We start from the raw sequence: 18635 nt of genomic DNA, 5'->3' as shown, positions 1-18635 counted from the left end.
CGTGATGCCCCAAGAACTAAAGTGTGCCAGGATTTGGGACGCGGTGGCTAGGGTGGCCCAAGATGTAAGTGTTGCCTCTTTGACCCTGTAATTCAGGTAAGGAACAAACTCCACTGTCTGCATCTCAGTCGTAGTGATATGGGCTAGGGGCCGAATTTAATTTATACGTTTGATGATTGTTCCTCTATTTAAGATATCAAAGGTCTCTTTTGAAGTGTATTGGGGGATGACAAGGAGTTTGTTGTTGCTGAAAGCCATTGTTTGTTGTAAGGTCTGACCTCCTGGAGGGCTTATTGATGTCGGCAGTTTGAGATTAGTGTAATTCCTTGTGTGTTGTTTCTTGCCGATATCCAGCATGCTGCTTGCCTGTGCAAGATGTTGTGAGGACTGACAATGATTGATTACTGCAGATGTTTGGTTGTTTTCCCAATAGCTGAAAGCTTCCTACCCAGCAATGCCCCTTTGGTTCCCTTGGACAGTGATCTGGCAAATGTTAGGATCCACTTCTGGCGGTTGCTTAGAGGGACCTCCCGCTGAGCTGGATTCCACTCTGTCAGCCGTTCAATGTCCTTATATCCTTGAGGGACTGGTTATGCTGAGACGGTTGACCTCTGCATGCAGAAACGGCGTGTGTTGGGTTATCCTGGATAACCTTTTGTGTTGTTGTCTGCTGCGTGAGGTATATGCTGTTATCCTTCAAGTCACCCTCATCTTTTCCCTCAGGGTCTTTGCCCTGCGTGCCAATGGACTTTGCGTATGACTTCCAGATACTGTTTTGCTGAGCTGCATTGGCCTTCTTCTGAGCTTTCCTTTGCCATTTATTTTCCTTTTTAGTAAGAGAGCCCTCATTTGCTTCTCAGGTGTTTGAAGCTACTCCTGAAACCCCTTCCTTGACGGGAATTATTGCTTGAGCGTTGGAATATTTGCTGCACCCAGATGAGCTCTGGTCTTCCTCCTGCTGGGAGAAGCAAGTAGCCTGTGAGTTACTGTTTTCACTGTCAGTGCCTTTCTCATCCAGATAATTATCGTGCACAGACCCTTCCCTCCTACAAAGTCCGTCCTGAGCTCTGGGGCCCTGGACCCTGACTTCCGTCCAGATGTCATTTAGAATTTCAATGGTCTTGGGTGAATTATCTCCTATAGAAGCACATTGGCATAACACTTGCTGAGTGTAAGAACGGGTCTGAGCCCTTCTTATCAGGTTGTTCAACGATGGAAGCTTCTTGTCGAAACTCATTATGTGCACTGCCAATACGTTGAGTAGGTCCACCTGAGTTTCCTGTTTGTTGGCTTGATAATAAATCACCGCCGACTTGCATCCATGGTCGATAGGAGGGTCTGCCAAGAGGCCCCAACATCCACAGAAGCTAGCTGGTCCTCCTTAAGTTTAACTTCCAAAGAAGGGTCAGCTGGGACATTTGCCTCCTCTAGACAGCCCAACACAGTGCTCGTTGCATGATCCTGCTTGGCTAGGACACTAGGGCACCATGGGTTGAAGGAGGGGTATGCCTCTACCTCCGCCGATGAGCTGCTACTACTGATGGTGCACTGTTTCAGGATGGCTGCTGGATTTTCCAAATGCTCCTTCCCTCCTTGCGTAGCATTGGTGTTAGCCGGTTGGGCAGCATTAATAGATCCCTCGCAGGCCACCGGCTCAGATAAGTAAACAGTCGCCCAAGTGTGAGAAAGGTCAATCAGAGGTGGATCATGCATCATTATGCAGTTGCTGATACTTCCCCCCTGCGCTGATTGCTGTAATTGCTGCAATAACAGTACTTGTGGAGTCTGTAGAGAGAAGTTGTGGCTCCAGTTATTCCAGTTGCTAAGATTTAAAGTGGAGAAGCAATGCTGTTGGTTACCAGTGTGTACTTCTGCCTTGGTTATTGCAATTGGGACGCTTGGGGTGCTGTTGTGGAATCTTTCCCTGTCATGGAGGGGCCGCTCTGTGTTGCTGCAAGAGTTGTCCCAGTATCAGCGTCCATATGCATGGATACCAGCTGTGTGCCGTTAAGAGCAGGGATGGACTTGTCCACCGGCTTAGTTAACAGAAAGTCAGTGATTTTATACCCCTCTTTTTTGTGATGTCCAGCTGATTTATATGAGGAGTTGATGGATTTCTTGGCCGCTATTGGATTAGTGGAAGGGTTCCACTTGGTAGAGTCACTCGGTTGGACCATTAAATCCGTTGGCCCCGGGGAACTTTGCCTTAATCTCTTTGCCGCTTTTCTCCTCCCCGAGTTAGTGTAATCCTTGCTCCTTTGCATCTTTGCTGGAGGTTGGAGGTTGGGCACCATGCTAGAGTTGAGTGCTGGTGCCTCTGCCGGTGATGAGGTGCCGGTGATGAGGTGATGAGGTTCATGGCAGCTTTCCTTTAGGCACAAGCTGCACTGGTCTAACAACAGCCACTTCCTTGCAGAAAGGTGGCTATGGCCTAAAGCCCTGAAGTAGCTTGCACCTACAATAATTCCCTGGCTGGTGAGGTATGGTACTCTGCAGTTGCTCACAGGTACTTGAACCACCTCCAAGTCTGTGTTAATGTCTGCACTGTGCAGTGCTGGGCCTGTGCTAGTGGCAAAGTGTGAATCGGTGCTTGGCACTCGGTGCTTGCTTACTTTCTAGCTGAGTGGTCTGGAGATAGTATGGAGAGGCTCCTGGATACCTAGACCTCAGGACTCAAGCCTTTGAGCCTCTGTGCCCTTGTGTGTTGTTTCTTGCCGATATCCAGCATGGTGCTTGCCTGTGCAAGATGTTGTGAGGACTGACAATGATCGATTACTGCGGATGTTTGGTTGTTTTCCCAATAGCTGAAAGCTTGCTTCCCAGCAATGCCCCTTCGGTTCCCTTGGACAGTGATCTGGCAAATGTTAGGATCCACTTCTGGGGGTTGCTTAGAGGGACCTCCTGCTGAGCTGGATTCCACCCTGTCAGCCGTTCGATGTCCTTATATCCTTAAGTGACTCGTTATGCTGAGATGGTTGACCTCTGCATGCAGAAACGGCGTGTGTTGGGTTATCCTGGATAACCTTTTGCGTTGTTGTCTGCTGTGTGAGGTATATGCTGTTATCCTCCAAGTCACCCTCATCTTTTCCCTCAGGGTCTTTGCCCTGCGTGCCAATGAACTTTGCGAATGACTTCCAGATACGGTTTTGCTGAGCTGCATTGGCCTTCTTCCAAGCTTTCCTTTGCCATTTATTTTCCTTTTTAGTAAGAGAGCCCTCATTTGCTTTTCAGGTGTTTGAAGCTACTCCTGCAATCCCTTCCTTAATGGGAATTATTGCTTGAGTGTTGGAATATTTGCTGCACCCAGATGAGCTCTAGTTTTCCTCCTGCTGGGAGAAGCAAGTAGCCTGTGAGTTACTGTTTTCACTGTGAGCGCCTTTCTCATCCAGATAATTATCGTGCACAGACCCGTCCCTCCTACAAAGCCCGTCCTGAGCTCTGGGGCCCTGGACCCTGACTTCCGTCAAGATGTCATTTAGAATTTCAATGGTCTTGGGTGAATTATCTCCTATTGAAGCACATTGGCATAACACTTGCTGAGTGTAAGAATGGGTCTGAGCCCTTCTTATCAGGTTGTTCAACGATGGAAGCTTCTTGTCGAAACTCACTATGTGCACTGCCAATACATTGAGTAGGTCCACCTGAGTTTCCTGTTTGTCGGCTTGATAATAAATCACCGCCGACTTGCATCCATGGTCGATAGGAGGGTCTGCCAAGAGGCCCCAGCCTCCCCAGAAGCTAGCTGGTCCTCCTTAAGTTTAACTTCCAAAGAAGGGTCCGCTGGGACATTTGCCTCCTCTAGACAGCCCAACACAGTGCTCGTTGCATGATCCTGCTTGACTAGGAAACTAGGGCACCATGGGTTGAAGGAGGGGTATGCCTCTACCTCTGCCGATGAGCTGTTACTACTGATGGTACACTGTTTCAGGATGGCTGCTGGATTTTCCAAATGCTCCTGCCCTCCTTGCGTAGCATTGGTGTTAGCCGGTTGGGCAGCATTAATAGATCCCTCGCAGGCCACTGGTTTAGATAAGCAAACAGTCGCCCAAGTGTGAGAAAGGTCAATCAGAGGTTGATCATGCATCATTATGCAGTTGCTGATACTTCCCCCCTGCGCTGATTGCTGTAATTGCTGCAATAACAGTACTTGTGGAGTCTGTAGAGAACAGTTGTGGCTCCAGTTGTTCCAGTTGCTAAGATTTAAAGTGGAGAAGCAATGCTGTTGGTTACCAGTGTGTACTTCTGCCTTGGTTATTGCAATTGGGACGCTTGGGGTGCTGTTGTGGAATCTTTCCCTGTCATGGAGGGGCCTCTCTGTGTTGCTGCAAGAGTTGTCCCAGTATCAGCGTCCATATGCAGGGATACCAGCTGTGTGCCGTTAAAAGCAGGGATGGACTTGTCCACCGGCTTAGTTAACAGAAAGTCAGTGATTTTATACCCCTCTTTTTTGTGATGTCCAGCTGATTTATATGAGGAGTTGATGGATTTCTTGGCGCTATTGGATTAGTGGAAGGGTTCCACTTGGTAGAGTCACTCGGTTGGACCATTAAATCCGTTGGCCCCGGGGAACTTTGCCTTAATCTCTTTGCCGCTTTTCTCCTCCCCGAGTTAGTGTAATCCTTGCTCCTTTCCGTCTTTGCTGGAGGTTGGAGGTTGGGCGACCAAGCTAGAGTTGAGTGTCGGCACAAGCTGCACTGGTCTAACACCAGCCACTTCCTTGCAAAAAGGTGGCTATGGCTTAAAGCCCTGAAGTAGCTTGCACCCACAATAATTCCTTGGCTGGTGAGGTATGGTACTCTGCAGTTGCTCACAGGTACTTGAACCACCTTCAAGTCTGTGTTAAGGTCTGCGCTGTGCAGTGCTGGGCCTGTGCTAGTGGCAAGGTGTGAATCGGTGCTTGGCACTTGGTGCTTGCTTACTTTCTAGCTGAGTGGTCTGGAGATGGTATGGAGAGGCTCCTGGATGCCTAGACCTCTGGACTTAAGCCTTTGTGCCTCTGTGCCCAGGTGGAGGTCGGCCACCGTAAGCTCCACCACATCGGCCAACTGGGGACTCCATACTGACTGGTGAGCCCCCCCCCTGCCTTTCTGCTTTCCTGCTGGTTCCACGTGGCACCCAGTTCCAAACACCGCACTGCTGGCCCACTGGCTGGGGCACGATCGGTGATCTACTGAGGGTGGGTAGGGACTAGAGCACCTGCACACCACACTCCCCAACCCCCGTGCCCCTGCTGCTGCCCCCTCACCTTCACTTTCAACTCCACTTGATGTGTTGGTCGTGGGCCTCGGGCACACGCACCTCATGTTGCTGGCCCTTTCACATGCTGGAGAGTCGGGTCAAAATGGATGCTGGCGCAGATGGCTCACGGCTCCGATAAGGGTGAATAGGACAGGGGAAGGCCGGGGACGAGGCTGTCTGCACTGTACTTCCATGGGCGCGTCCCCTCCCCTGCGCCTCGCCTGTCGTTTGCTTCGCTACTTGCTCCTCTCAGCCGCGTTCCACCTGGCAGCGGCATCCAACGCCTGCATCTCTCCAATGTTTGCATCTCAAGACATTTACATTTTGCTGTTTGGTAGAACAAAATATCAACCTACAGCCTTCCTCCAGCACATCCGGAGTAGTCAGCATGATTGTCACATAAATCCTCTCATTTTGAAGTCAGAGAAAGAAAAGTAAACACCAAGCTCCCTAAGAAGACAAAGCCTGAAATTTGACCTCAGTCTCTGAATGCACAACAAATGTGACAGCATATGTCACGGTTTCGGGCGGGTCTGATCAAGACCCTTGAGGTCACAGAATATCCCAAAGAGGTAGTGTACTGGGGCAGAAGAGCAGCTAAAGGCATACACGGGAAAGGACAGCTATGGACAGGCACAGGAAACAGGAAAGTAAAAGCAGAGCAACCTTAGTGTGAACAAACAGGACACAGATTAGTAATGGACAAACAAACTAGGGTTACCACTAAGGTTGTACACAGGGTAGGGCTCAGAACTTCCCACAGCAACAGGGAATGTCAGTGCCTCTGTGCAGATTGCTCTTACAGATAGTCACCCCGCAAGCCCAATAGAAAGGAGGCAGCATAAGTGGTTCTGTCTCTGGACCTTTAGAGCACAAACAAGGATTGTACTTACATACACAAGACAAGCCCTTGTGGGTCCAGCTGGAAACACAGTGGCAATTCCTGAAAAAACAGAAACAGCACACTATCACTGTTAGGCACTAAAGACTACGTATAACACTAGACACAGGATGGGGCTGGAATTGCCTCCTGAAAACGAGGAGTCAACAAAGGAAAGCACTGATAGTACACTTACTAGACACAAATATCCAAGAGGAAACAGAAAAAGAAGGAACAAACTAGGAGGCAGAGGCAGGAACTAGGAACAGGCTCAGGCTGAAGCAAAGGCAGGAATAGTAGTGGAAAACAGAGCACAAGCTCTGGCTGGAACAAGCAGAAAACAGGACTGGGAAACTGAGAGCAGGTTCAGGCTGAAACAAGGCAGGAACAGGACTGAGAAACAGGGATCATGCTCTTGAAGAAACAAACAGGAACAAGGCTAAGAGACAGGGAACAGACTCTGGCTTGAACAAGCAGGAACAGGGCAGAGAAACAGATAGCAGGAACAAGCTGAAACAGAACAGGAACAAGACTGGAACACCATCCAATAAAGGGTCCGGAACTCAAAGGAATCGAACTCCAATGCACGACGAGGATCTTGAGGAAATGGCTGCTTATAAGCAGTTCCAGGCTGCAGCAAACTCCAGGTGGAATCACATGACTGGGCTGCACAGGAGAGGACTCAGGTGTGTGTAGTTTTAGACACTCGCAAGTCCTGGAGGAGAGAATACAGTAAAAAGGAGCAACTGGACTTCTCCCATAGAAAACAATGTATAGCAGAATCCAGGCTTTCCTGACTACCAGGCTGTGCATTACTGGATTTGCAGTCCCAGGAAGCAAATGTAATTTTACTAAAAGCATACCATAGCCAAAAGGGAAACATACGTGAGTCAGAAAGGGACTCTAGATGAGTGTTCAAGGTGATTCCCAGCCTACAGACAGTCCCTTTATAGCGCCCCCTAGAGATGGGACGATGGAGTCGTAACAGCATAAGAATTAGGGGTGAGTGATAATTTCAGTTCCACCAGCAGAATTGGCGGAGTTTTGACCAATCTCTGTTACGCATGTGAGCTGGAGTTACGGCCAAATTATGCCACCTGCCACATAACAGAGTTTTTTTTTTTACAGCTGGCTAGAGTGAGCAAGAATTGGCATCTCTCACTGTGATTTTTGGGCACTAGGAGAGCACCCATCGAGATTTTCCCAATGCGGGCAGTTGTGGGCAGTTGCGACTGTTTACATTGAGAAAATCTACTTGAGCAGGAGCAAAACCAACTCAAGCAGGAGCACCTTTTGGAGTGCCGGTTGGTGCCATTCACGCTGATGTTTCAGAGTAGAACAAGCTCCTGGTGCTAAAAACTCAGCGTGAGCAGCACAATGTGATGATTTCTGCCTGGTGAGAGAACTCACTGAAATCACATTTTTACATTGAAATTTTTGGAAAGTGGCTAGCTGTAGATTTCGGCCTCTAGCTCATCTGGCCCCTAGGAAAACCTAGCAAACCTGGACATTTCTGAAAACTAGACACCTAGGGGAAACCAGGACGGGGTAACTTGTAGCTCTCTCACCAGGTTCTGTTACCCAGAATCCTTAGCAAAACTCAACATTTGGCAAAACAAAATAGTTTTTCCTCACATTTCGGTGCTGCAAAGTTCTGGAATCTGAGGGGAGCCACAAACTTCCTTTTGCCTAACATTCCCCCACATCTCCTGATAAAAATGGTACCTCACTTGTGTGGGTAGGCCTAGTGCCCGAGACAGGAAATGCCCCAAAACACTACATGGACACATCAAAATTATCAAATACTAAACTACCTGTTTTTGCAGTTGTGGAGGTGGGGAGACCTGCGTTTTTGGTCCTGGGCTCAGCAGCCATCTAGGGAAACTGACCAAACCCAGACATTTCTGAAAACTAGACACCTGAGTGAGTCTAGGGAGGTGTGACTTGTGTGGATTTCCCAGTGTTTTTTTTTCTGGAAGGTTCCATTACAAAAATGTGGGAACAATGTGTGATTTCAAGCAAAGTTGGAGGTTTGCAGAGCATTTGGGGTAATAAAATGGTGCTTGTGCATGTGAAGCACGCCACCCTGGACTCACCCAGATGTTTAGTTTTCAGATGTGTCTAGGTCTCGTAGATTTCTCTACATGGCAGTGTCCCAAAGTCCAAAAACTGCAGCCCTCACCATTCCAAGTGGGACGATTTTGAGAGTTAGACAAGCTCTCATGGGCCAAAAAAAAAAAAAAATCAAATGTCCTCTTGCTTGCCAATGGGATAAGATCTTTTAGTGTGCGGGGGGAGAGCTGAAAGACTGGTACCCCCTTTAGTTGGGGTGGGGGCATAACCATGCCCATACTGGTTGGTAGCTACCACCCACTATTTTTTTTTTATTCCCTGGCTCCTAGTAGTATTTCTGCCCCCCACCCCCTCCGGAGAGGATCAGGGGTAATTACCCCATCTGCCCACCAGTGGGCAGAACAACTTTCTCCCCATTTATTTGGGGAGGGGGTATGGCCATTCTCCCACCCCCTTTTTTTAAAAAAACTCTTCCTTGGTCTCTGGTGGGCTTTCTGCCCCCCTTGGGGGCAGATGGGCCTTACAAAAATAGGCTGATGGGCAGAAGTGGCCAACAGTAATATTCCCCCATGGGGAGCGACCCTTGCCCAAGGGGCTGCCCCCCCCCAAACAAAACACACTCACACACCAATCCCTGGTGCCTACGTGGTTTCTGCCCCCTGGGGGCAGATCGGACACATAGGGCAGAAATGGCCTAAAATAAATTTGACCCCCAGGGGAGCGACCCTTGCCTAAGGGGTCGCTCCCCATCTGTAAAAAATAAACCAATCCCTGGTGCCTAGTGGTTTCTGCCCCCCTTGGGGGCAGATCAGCCTAATTAAAATAGGCCAATCTGCCTCCAAGGTGGGCAGAAATTACCTAAAATAAAATTGATCCCCAGGGGAGCAACTCTTGCCTAAGGGGTCGCTCCTATCAGTAAAAAAAATATTTTAAAAAATCCCTGGTGCCTAGTGGTTTCTGTTCCCCTTGGGGACAGATCAGCCTAATCAAAATAGGCTGATCTGCCCCCAAGGGGGCAGAAATGACCTAAAAACAATTTACCCCCCAGGGGAGTGACCCTTGCCTAAGAGGACACTCCCCACATGTAAAAAGTTTTTTTTTTAAAAGATCCCTGGTGCCTAGTGGTTTCTACTCCCCCCCCCTCCCCTCCCGGGGCAGATCTGACTAATTAAAATAGGCCAATCTGCCCCCGGGGCGGCAGAAAGGGCCTAATAAAAAAATGACCCCCAGGGGAGCGACCCTTGTCCAAGGGGTCACTCCCCTTCATTGTTTATTTTTTTTAAAAACTCCCAGGTGTCTAGTTGGCATTTCTGCAGTCCGATCGCTTTACGATCGGGCTGCAGAAATGGTCATAAAGACATGAAAGAAAAAGGAAAGGCCTTTCCTCTCCTGTCTCTCTGCCCGCCTCCATCCCCCGATTGGAAGAGAAATGCTTGCATTTCTCTTCCGATCAATGGGAGCAACCTCTGATGAGGTTAGCGCGCGATCGCGCGCTCACATCATCAGACGTCACGGGGGGGTTACACGGCGGGTCAGGGGTGGAAGGGTAAGCAATTCCCCTTCCATCTCTGCCCAGGGTAGAGGGGGTGGGAGGCCCACGGGGGGAGTGCTAGCACTCCCCCCTTGGGCCGTGTGCAGGACGACCAAGTATCGTCTTCAGCACATGGCAACCGTGGCCGGCGGTGAGACCAGCTCATCCAGGGCATCCAAGGGATTAAAGGAAAACAGGATGCATTTTTTTTTTAAATGAAAAGTTTTCTTTTCATTTTGTCAGAGCAGGCAGTGGTCCGAGAGGGGGTGAGAGAGGGTTAATGCCGTCACTGCAGACTCACAGGCTTTGCACTGTCTGGCTCATAAGAATGGCTTCCTTGCCCTAGATAAGGGTGGATTTCAAGCCTAGGGAAGCTGCACAGACCAGGAGAAGGGGTAGCCTAAGTTGCCCCGTGCCAGAAGTAACCCAGGGATGTCCAGTGGTGAGAGCTCCCTCAGTTCCATATCTCACATATGGGAGGCAGCCATTAGTGCTGGCACATGTGTGCTTCGTTCGATCTGAGACTGGCCCCGGAACTATGGTATCTGTGCTCGTTTTGGAAAGAAGTGGTATGGGACTGCCAAAATCCAGGTGCACATACTAGATGTGGGTTGGTGCTCGAGGACACTATGCGTAGATGCCATCACCAGTGTTCAGGCATGGAAAGCCCATTTCTATGATGCCAGCACAGCTTGCATCACCTTTGGTTCCATCACTTAGGAAAGGGAGCTGCACAAGCATCACAGGCCTCATCTCCCATTCAGCCTGTTCTTTGTCACAGTCTGAACATAGAGACAGACATCAAGCAAGCAAATAAAGGCCTCTTTGTCTCTTCAGCTCCACCTGGGGGACTTAACTTATGAGAGGATCTGACATTCTCCAACGCTTCCAATTTTATCTGTACCTTATAAAAGTCTGCCAAGTACACCTGTATGTAGAAGGATGCTCATGTTGTTTCTTGTGTGTTCTCTATAGATGGACCTGATGAACATCTGTGGTCTCTTCAGGGATCCATGGGATGCTTCTTGGCATTTGTGGAGGCTTGTGCAGGGCAGAGTAACTTGAGGCATTGACCTGTTGCTGTCCACGGCTTGGCCATGGTGTGCTTGGCCACCACTTGTATTCTCTCACTACACCAAGACTCCCAGGGTGACGAACCCTTGCATTGCATGGCTACAGGTCAGGGGCATAGTGTGCTATATAAATGCTACAATAGAATACAATACATCAGTGGCATCCCGAACATTGCTTCAGAATCATCAGAAATCACTGAGGGACATGTTCTAATTTCCACTGAGTCCACCTTCCAATTCCCAGGGCACTAGCTCAATGTTGGGGAGTTTCATATTATTGTTTGGGGTTGCACTGCTGGTATATAGTCTCTGAACCTTTGAAAAGAGGATGTGGTTGTGTATGATGATTTTTGTGCCTTATTATTCTGACTTCTGCCTTAGCTTTTGTGGCCTCCTTTCAGTTTCATGGAAGGATGAAAGTGCCAAGCCTGTATATGTTTCCTCTGCCTCCCACAGAGACTTTTGTGGAGGGAGATTCATAAATTCAGGAGGATGTATTTGAACTAACATCACAGGAATTATTCTTTCTTGACTGGTACTCCTTCTCATGATGGTGTTGTCCACTCTTTCGCACCATCCCTGCTAGGAAACCTTTGTCACCTATGTCTCTTGCCCACTTTAAATGTCTGATTGAGGCCATTTTGGTTCTGGGTTTCCCAAGTCCTTCTGCCCCTAAGATCTCAAAGCTTGATGGGGATGTGTCACTTGTGATGGGAGATGAAGAAATACAGGATGGGGATAAGTTGGATACCTCTGGAAGAAATATGTGTGGGCTTCTCTATGTTCTAATGTTGGACTGCACACAAGATAATTTGGGATTACAGAATATTCCTCATTCTTATGCATCTACAACTCCCAATCTTCCTCTAGACAATCCTGTCTGTAGGTACCAACCAATGAATGTCTCTTGTCTGTTTCTCCTTTAAAATACCCATTGTCTTATTCTTAGGGAGTGGGCAGAACTGAGAAGATTGTAAAGCCTTGTTTCTGGTAAAGACTTGTTTCCATAATTGGTTTTGAAGCAGGCATTTCTGTAGGATAATGATTTATTTCAATTAATCACAGACACTGTCTCCAGGTCGGAGCTTTTCATTTACAAGTCATTGCTTTCAGGTGTGTCGGCCTGTTTAGGTCAATGAAAGCAAAAAAAAGCCTACAACATCCTGAATTCAGTAGGCTATCAAAAAAAGATCTTGATCTGCACAAAATGGCCTGGGTGGGGGGGTTACCCTACACTACTGAGACATTATAGATTGATCTTCTACTGCACAGTGTGGCGGGGCACATTAATGCTATTAGAGAACACAACTGATGGTGACTATGTTTACAAAGGTGGAGACATTACTGAAGAATGTTCACTCAGCTGTCATTATTCCATGCTCTTGAAACTTAAGCAGACTGCCTTGTGGGTGGATGTTGAATCTAATCTAATTCCTTATCGACTTAGGAAATCATTGGTGCATTGTTCAAGACTAGTGTGATCAGGTGCTTCTCTTGTCTTTCAGTGCTGTCAAGCTGTAGTCTTGGTTGTGGGTTCTCCTTTAGCTGGAGGTGGGCCCAGAACGTCAGTGGCTGCAATCCCAAGGAGAAGTAGCTGCATATGTTTTTATGGTGGTCTCGGCCACGACCCATCAGAACCCCTTTGTGCAACATGTTATGATATTTTGGGTGTGGGAGTCCCAGACCCATGGCTTGCCTATTTAAGTTCTCCCCCTCTTGAGAGTCTCTTTATAATGGTGAGTCGAAGAAGAGCATTTGGTCCTGACAACTAATAGCAGGGCCTAAGAGGCCATCATTGGATCTCTGATCTCTCTGTGTGTAGCTGGTATGCCCTCCAAATGAAGGGTTCTGAGACTGTGGGGGTCATTCCAACCCTGGCGGTCGGTGTTAAAGCGGCGGCCAAACCGCCAACAGGCTGGCGGTAAAAGAAATGCAATTCCGACCCTGGCGGAAACCGCCACTTTAACACTCCGACCACCACGGCGGGACAAACAAACAGTGCGGCGGTCACCGCCAACAGACAGGCGGGAGACAATGTACCGCCCACCCTATCACAACCCACCAATCCGCCACCTTTTCCGGGGCGGTAGCCCCACCGATAAAAACACGGCGGAAACAGACATTTCAAACGGAAAACGCTCACCTCCATACACCCCACGAGGAATCTGGACAGCATGGAACCCGAACTCCACATCCTACCAGCCATTGTCTTCCTGCTCCTCTACCAGGAGCACGAACGCTGACGCAGAAGCCAACGGTGAGTACTGCACCTACGACACAGGGGAGGGGGGAGGAGAAAATATTAAGGGGACACACATACGCGACACACCCACCCCCACCCTCACCCACTACAACACACACATCAATGCATAGAAATACATCACAGTTACCCCCCCAAACTCCCCGGAAGAATGCAAAGGCAAAAGGAAATGATTATAAATATAGAATTATATTGTAAGACTGAGTATAAAATATATCACACATCTATAACTTTATATACATAAATTGTCCAGTCCGATATGTCTATCAGCCATTGTTCGTGGGCCACTGGGCCAAAACAAATGGGCAAAGCCCACACAGGATACCTGCCTCCAACGGAGAGAACACTGCAGGGGCATCAGATAGGAAAACTACAGGCACCTCAGGGGGAAGGGAAGGGGGGCACCTCAGCCAGATGAGTCCACGACGCCAGATCCACGAGGGGCATCCATGGCCACTGTGCCATCCTGGGGAGTGCAAAGCCACAGTCTCACAAGTCTCTACAGTGGGTGGGTTGCCCACTGTGCCATCCTGGGGAGTGCAAAGCCACAGTCTCACAAGTCTCTACATTGGGTGGGTTGCCCACTGTGCCATCCTGGGGAGTGCAAAGCCACAGTCTCACAAGTCTCTACAGTGGGTGGGTTGCCCACTGTGCCATCCTGGGGAGTGCAAAGCCACAGTCTCACAAGTCTCTACAGTGGGTGGGTTGCCCACTGTGCCATCCTGGGGAGTGCAAAGCCACAGTCTCTCAAGTCTCTACAGTGGGTGGGTTGCCCACTGTGCCATCCTGGGGAGTGCAAAGCCACAGTCTCTCTAGTCAATATCAGTCTCCACTGGTACTGGAGGGGGACTAGTGCCCAGAGTGCTTCGTGCAGCCCTGCCCGACACAGATGCGGGCCTGCCCCTTCCGCCAATGGGCCAGCGGTTCTTGAGATGAAGGGCCCTGTTCAGCGGTGCTTGAGACGGCGGTGCCCAGTTCAGCGGTGCTTGAGACGGCGGTGCCCAGCGGAGCAGTGCTTGAGATGAAGGGCCCTGTTCAGCTGTGCTTGAGACGGCGGTGCCCAGCGGAGCAGTGCTTGAGATGAAGGGCCCTGTTCAGCGGTGCTTGAGACGGCGGTGCCCTGTTCAGCGGTGCTTGAGACGGCGGTGCCCAGCGGAGCAGTGCTTGAGATGAAGGGCCCTGTTCAGCGGTGCTTGAGACGGCGGTGCCCAGCGGAGCAGTGCTTGAGATGAAGGGCCCTGTTCAGCGGTGCTTGAGACGGCGGTGCCCTGTTCAGCGGTGCTTGAGACGGCGGTGCCCAGTGGAGCAGTGCTTGAGATGAAGGGCCCTGTTCAGCGGTGCTTGAGACGGCGGTGCCCTGTTCAGCGGTGCTTGAGATGAAGGGCCCTGTTCAGCGGTGCTTGAGATGGCGGTGCCCAGCGGAGCAGTGCTTGAGATGAAGGGCCCTGTTCAGCGGTGCTTGAGATGGCGGTGCCCTGTTCAGCGGTGCTTGAGACGGCGGTGCCCAGCGGAGCAGTGCTTGAGATGAAGGGCCCTGTTCAGCAGTGCTTGAGACGGCGGTGCCCTGTTCAGCGGTGCTTGAGATGAAGGGCCCTGTTCAGCGGTGCTTGAGACGGCGGTGCCCAGCGGAGCAGTGCTTGAGATGAAGGGCCCTGTTCAGCGGTGCTTGAGACGGCGGTGCCCAGCGGAGCAGTGCTTGAGATAAAGGGCCCTGTTCAGCGGTGCTTGAGACGGCGGTGCCCTGTTCAGCGGTGCTTGAGATGAAAGGCCCTGTTCAGCGGTGCTTGAGACGGCGGTGCCCTGTTCAGCGGTGCTTGAGATGAAGGGCCCTGTTCAGCGGTGCTTGAGATGGCGGTGCCCAGCGGAGCAGTGCTTGAGATGAAGGGCCCTGTTCAGCGGTGCTTGAGACGGCGGTGCCCAGTTCAGCGGTGCTTGAGACGGCGGTGCCCAGCGGAGCGGTGCTTGAGATGAGTGTCCTGGTCAGCGGATCCGGCCCAGGCATGGTTTCACTCTCCACCTGACATGTGGCTGGCGGGGCCTTCCTGCCCATCTGTCTGGTGGCTTGCGGGGCCCTCCTGGGCTGCAGTACCCGGCCTGTGGGTGTCCTCCTGCCCACCTGGGACGTGGCTTGCGGGGCCCTCCTGGGCTGCAGTACCGGGCCTGTGGGTGTCCTCCTGCACACCTGGGATGGGGCTGCTGGGGCCCTCCTGGCCAGCTGGCCTGCTGCCGGACTTGTCGGGCGTGCTGCCCTTCCCACCCTTCCCTGTACGCTTGTGGCCCTTTCCCACCTTTGGTGGTGTGCCAGGTGGCACCCGACTTCCTGCCCGAGCCAATGTAGGGATTTTGGTCCTGGGGTCTTTGGTCTCTCGCGCCGGGCACTGGCAATCTTCTGATGCTTTTCCGGGGGTGGGCTGGCCGTGCCTTGGCTCCTAGCTGAACTGGATGCCCTTGAGGGTGGGGGACTCCACAGTCCATGGACAACAGTATTTACATGTCCCGGTTTTGTGGTGGCTGAGGTGCTGATTGGAGTCTTATGAGATGGACGGGGTGGGGGAGTTGTTGGAAAGAGGTTAAGGTTGGCAAGGAAAAGCAATTTCGAAAGAGAGGGACGGGTAGGTGTAGTGGGAGTGGAAGAAGAGGATGTGGTTGTAGGAGTGTGAAGTCTGGTGTCTTTGGGTGCAGGTGCTTTGGCTGGAGGCTGTCGTGAGGTGGATGGCTGTTGGGTGGGTGGCTGCCTGCGTTTGTGTAGTTTGGAAGAGGGGGTGACAGACACACTGGGAGAGGACACAGGGGACGTGTAAATGTTAGTGGGGGTGGTGACTGCACGTGTGTGGATTGTTCTGGTGGGTGTGCTGGTGATGGACGTAGTGGCTGAAGATGTTGTGCATCTAAGTGTGAGTGGAGACGTGACAGGGAGGGAGGAGGGAGATGAGGAGGAGGGGGACACAGTGGAGGCAGTGGCTGTTGGTATGTCTGCATGTGGATGTTGCTTGTGTGAATGCTTGTGTGATGTGTGGTGCTTATGTCTGGATGAGCTTCCCTAGGGTGTTGAGGTGTGTGCAGGCTGGTCTGATGGCGTGTCTGGGATAGGCAGAGGTACAGGGGATTGGGTCTGGGTGGAGGAAGTTAGAGGGGGGAGGCTAGAGACAAGGACAATTGCTGCCGTCAGTGCTGAGGCCAGAGCGTTGAACGATCGCTGATGGGCAGCCTGACCCGAATGAATGCCCTCCAGGTATGCATTACTCTGGTGCACCTCCCTTTCTACACCCTGGATGGCATTCAAAAGGGTAGACTGCCCAACAATGATGGTCCTCAGGAGGTCAATGACCTCCTCACTGAGGGCAGCAGGGGCGACAGGGGCAGGGCCTGAGGTGCCTGGGGCGAAGGAGATGCCCACCTTCCTGGGTGAGCGGGCACGGGGCAAATGCTGAGGGGCTGCTGGGAGGTCGGTGCTGGTGCGCTGGGTGGTGGCTGTACCTGTTGTTGCGGGGGCACGGATGTTACCGCCACCACAAGGGAGCTCCTTTCAGAGGACGAGTCGCTGTCACTGACATCAGCACGAGTCCCCGCTGTGGAGCTCCCCTCGCCCTCCGTCCCACTGGTGTATTCGGACTCCGTTGCATGGCCCTCCAGGGCCATGTGGGATGCAGCTCCCTCGTGCTCCGATGCCACTTCTCCTCCGCCTGATGATGCTAATGCACACATGAACAGGAAGACCACAAAAAAGGGGGGGGAGAAATAAAGACATGTTGAATGCATGGATTACCGCTACCGTTGGCGGACAAGACAGACACAGATGCCCCCTGCACTACACCGCGCACTTGGGGTCCACTACGCAATCCATGGGACATGGCCTACAAGCCTATGGATGACAACTGCACACATAGATGACACAGGGCCATGGATACCTGTACTTGGCACCCTACAGAGGTGGGGGGCGGGGGCACAGGGCCATGCCTTACGGAGGGGCCTAGCCTACAGAAATCGCCCCGGCCTAGGGATACCCACAGCCCTCCTCCCCCACCCAGACACCTACACTGCGCGCAAAGTCAGCAGAATGTATTTGTACTCACCCCCTTGTGTCTGCTGTGATGTCCTCACGCGCCCATCCAAATCGGGGTAGGCCACCGCCAGGATCCGGGACATCAGGGGGGTCAAATGACGACTGGCACCCCTCCTACGTTGGGAGGCCATCCCCAGCTGAGCCTCCGCCGTCTTCCTGCTCCAGCGTCGGATGTCCTCCCACCTCTTCCGGCAGTGGGTGCCCCGTCTGTTGTGGACCCCCAGGGTCCGGACGTCCTTGGCGATGGCACGTCAAATCGCGACTTTCTGGTGGGTGCTGACCTATGTGACATGTACAGGGAGAGAAAAATTGTCATCACCTTCTGCATGCTCGATGTGAGTGGCCCCCCATCCCCACCCTTGCCATGTGGCACATGCTCTCATCTGTCGTTTGATGCATGCCTCAATCGCTCCCCTCCCCACCATCTTTCATCCACCCCACTCAACCCAGGAATTGCCCACTAAGCATGGTCCCACTGTACTTACCTGTTGGTCTGGAGGACCGTAGAGTAGCGCATACTGGGGGAGGACCCCATCCACAAGTTTCTCCAACTCCTCTGCAGTGAAGGCAGGGGCCCTTTCCCCAGTCGCATGAGCCATTGTCTCTTCCAGACCGAGGTCACAGCAGCACTTGCAGTGTAGGTCCTCTCCTGTCAAAGATCAGGTATCGAGTGATTAGGCAGATAGAAAATGGCGGTCACGCCCGCGGCGGTGCGTACCGCGGCGGTGCATATCGCGACCGCCGGCGCACATCGTCATTGGCTCCTGAAACCCATAGGGTTCAATGTTAACCAATGCGGCTTTGCGCCGCGGTCTTCGACCGCCTACCACTGCGGTGTGCCACGCCAGCGCATTGACCTCACATCCCACCGTCGCACTTCACAGGTCAGGCAGCCGCCATTTCAAGGGCCCACATGGCCTAATTACCAACTGCGTCACACATACCTAGGCCTTGCACCAACACTCATACAAGCCATTCAATGCATTGGGAATCGTGTCATGTGCAAGCTGTGGTTACGTACCTGTGGGTTGATTGACTCTGTGCTCGCTGTTGTCCTTCATAGGAATCTTCACGTGTACAGACCGCTGGTGGACCTGTCGACAATGGAGGAACGACATGTCATACTGACATACAGGCTTGACCGAGCCACTATACAGGAACTGTGTGCCCAGCTGGAGCCAGACCTGATGTCACCCATCCGCCAACCCACAGGGATCCCCCCTCCAGTGCAGGTGCTGTCAGTACTCCATTTCTTAGCAAGTGGGTCATTTCAAACAACAGTGGCCATATCATCAGGGATGTCCCAGCCTATGTTTTCCAAGGTGTTGTCCAGAGTGTTGTCTGCCCTGCTCAAACACATGCGGAGATACATCGTTTTCCCTGAGGTGGGGGATTTGGCTACAATGAAGGCTGATTTCTATGCCCTTGGACATATCCCCAACATCATAGGTGCCATTGATGGGACACATGTTGCTTTGGTCCCCCCCAGCAGGAGTGAACAGGTGTACAGGAACCGG

General features: G+C 51.6%; 1 protein-coding gene across 1 annotated transcript in view; it reads left to right on the top strand.

Annotated features, from left to right (window-relative positions):
* Nucleotides 1-18635, top strand: part of SPP2 (secreted phosphoprotein 2) — a 102644-nt gene that overhangs the window by 66898 nt on the left and 17111 nt on the right. The gene's annotated exons all lie outside the window — the stretch shown is intronic.

The sequence above is a fragment of the Pleurodeles waltl genome, chromosome 3_1 (genome assembly GCF_031143425.1).
Source record: "Pleurodeles waltl isolate 20211129_DDA chromosome 3_1, aPleWal1.hap1.20221129, whole genome shotgun sequence".
Lineage (NCBI taxonomy): Eukaryota > Metazoa > Chordata > Amphibia > Caudata > Salamandridae > Pleurodeles > Pleurodeles waltl.
The sequence above is the reverse complement of the archived record's forward strand: the minus strand, read 5'-3'. Positions and strand labels throughout refer to the sequence as shown.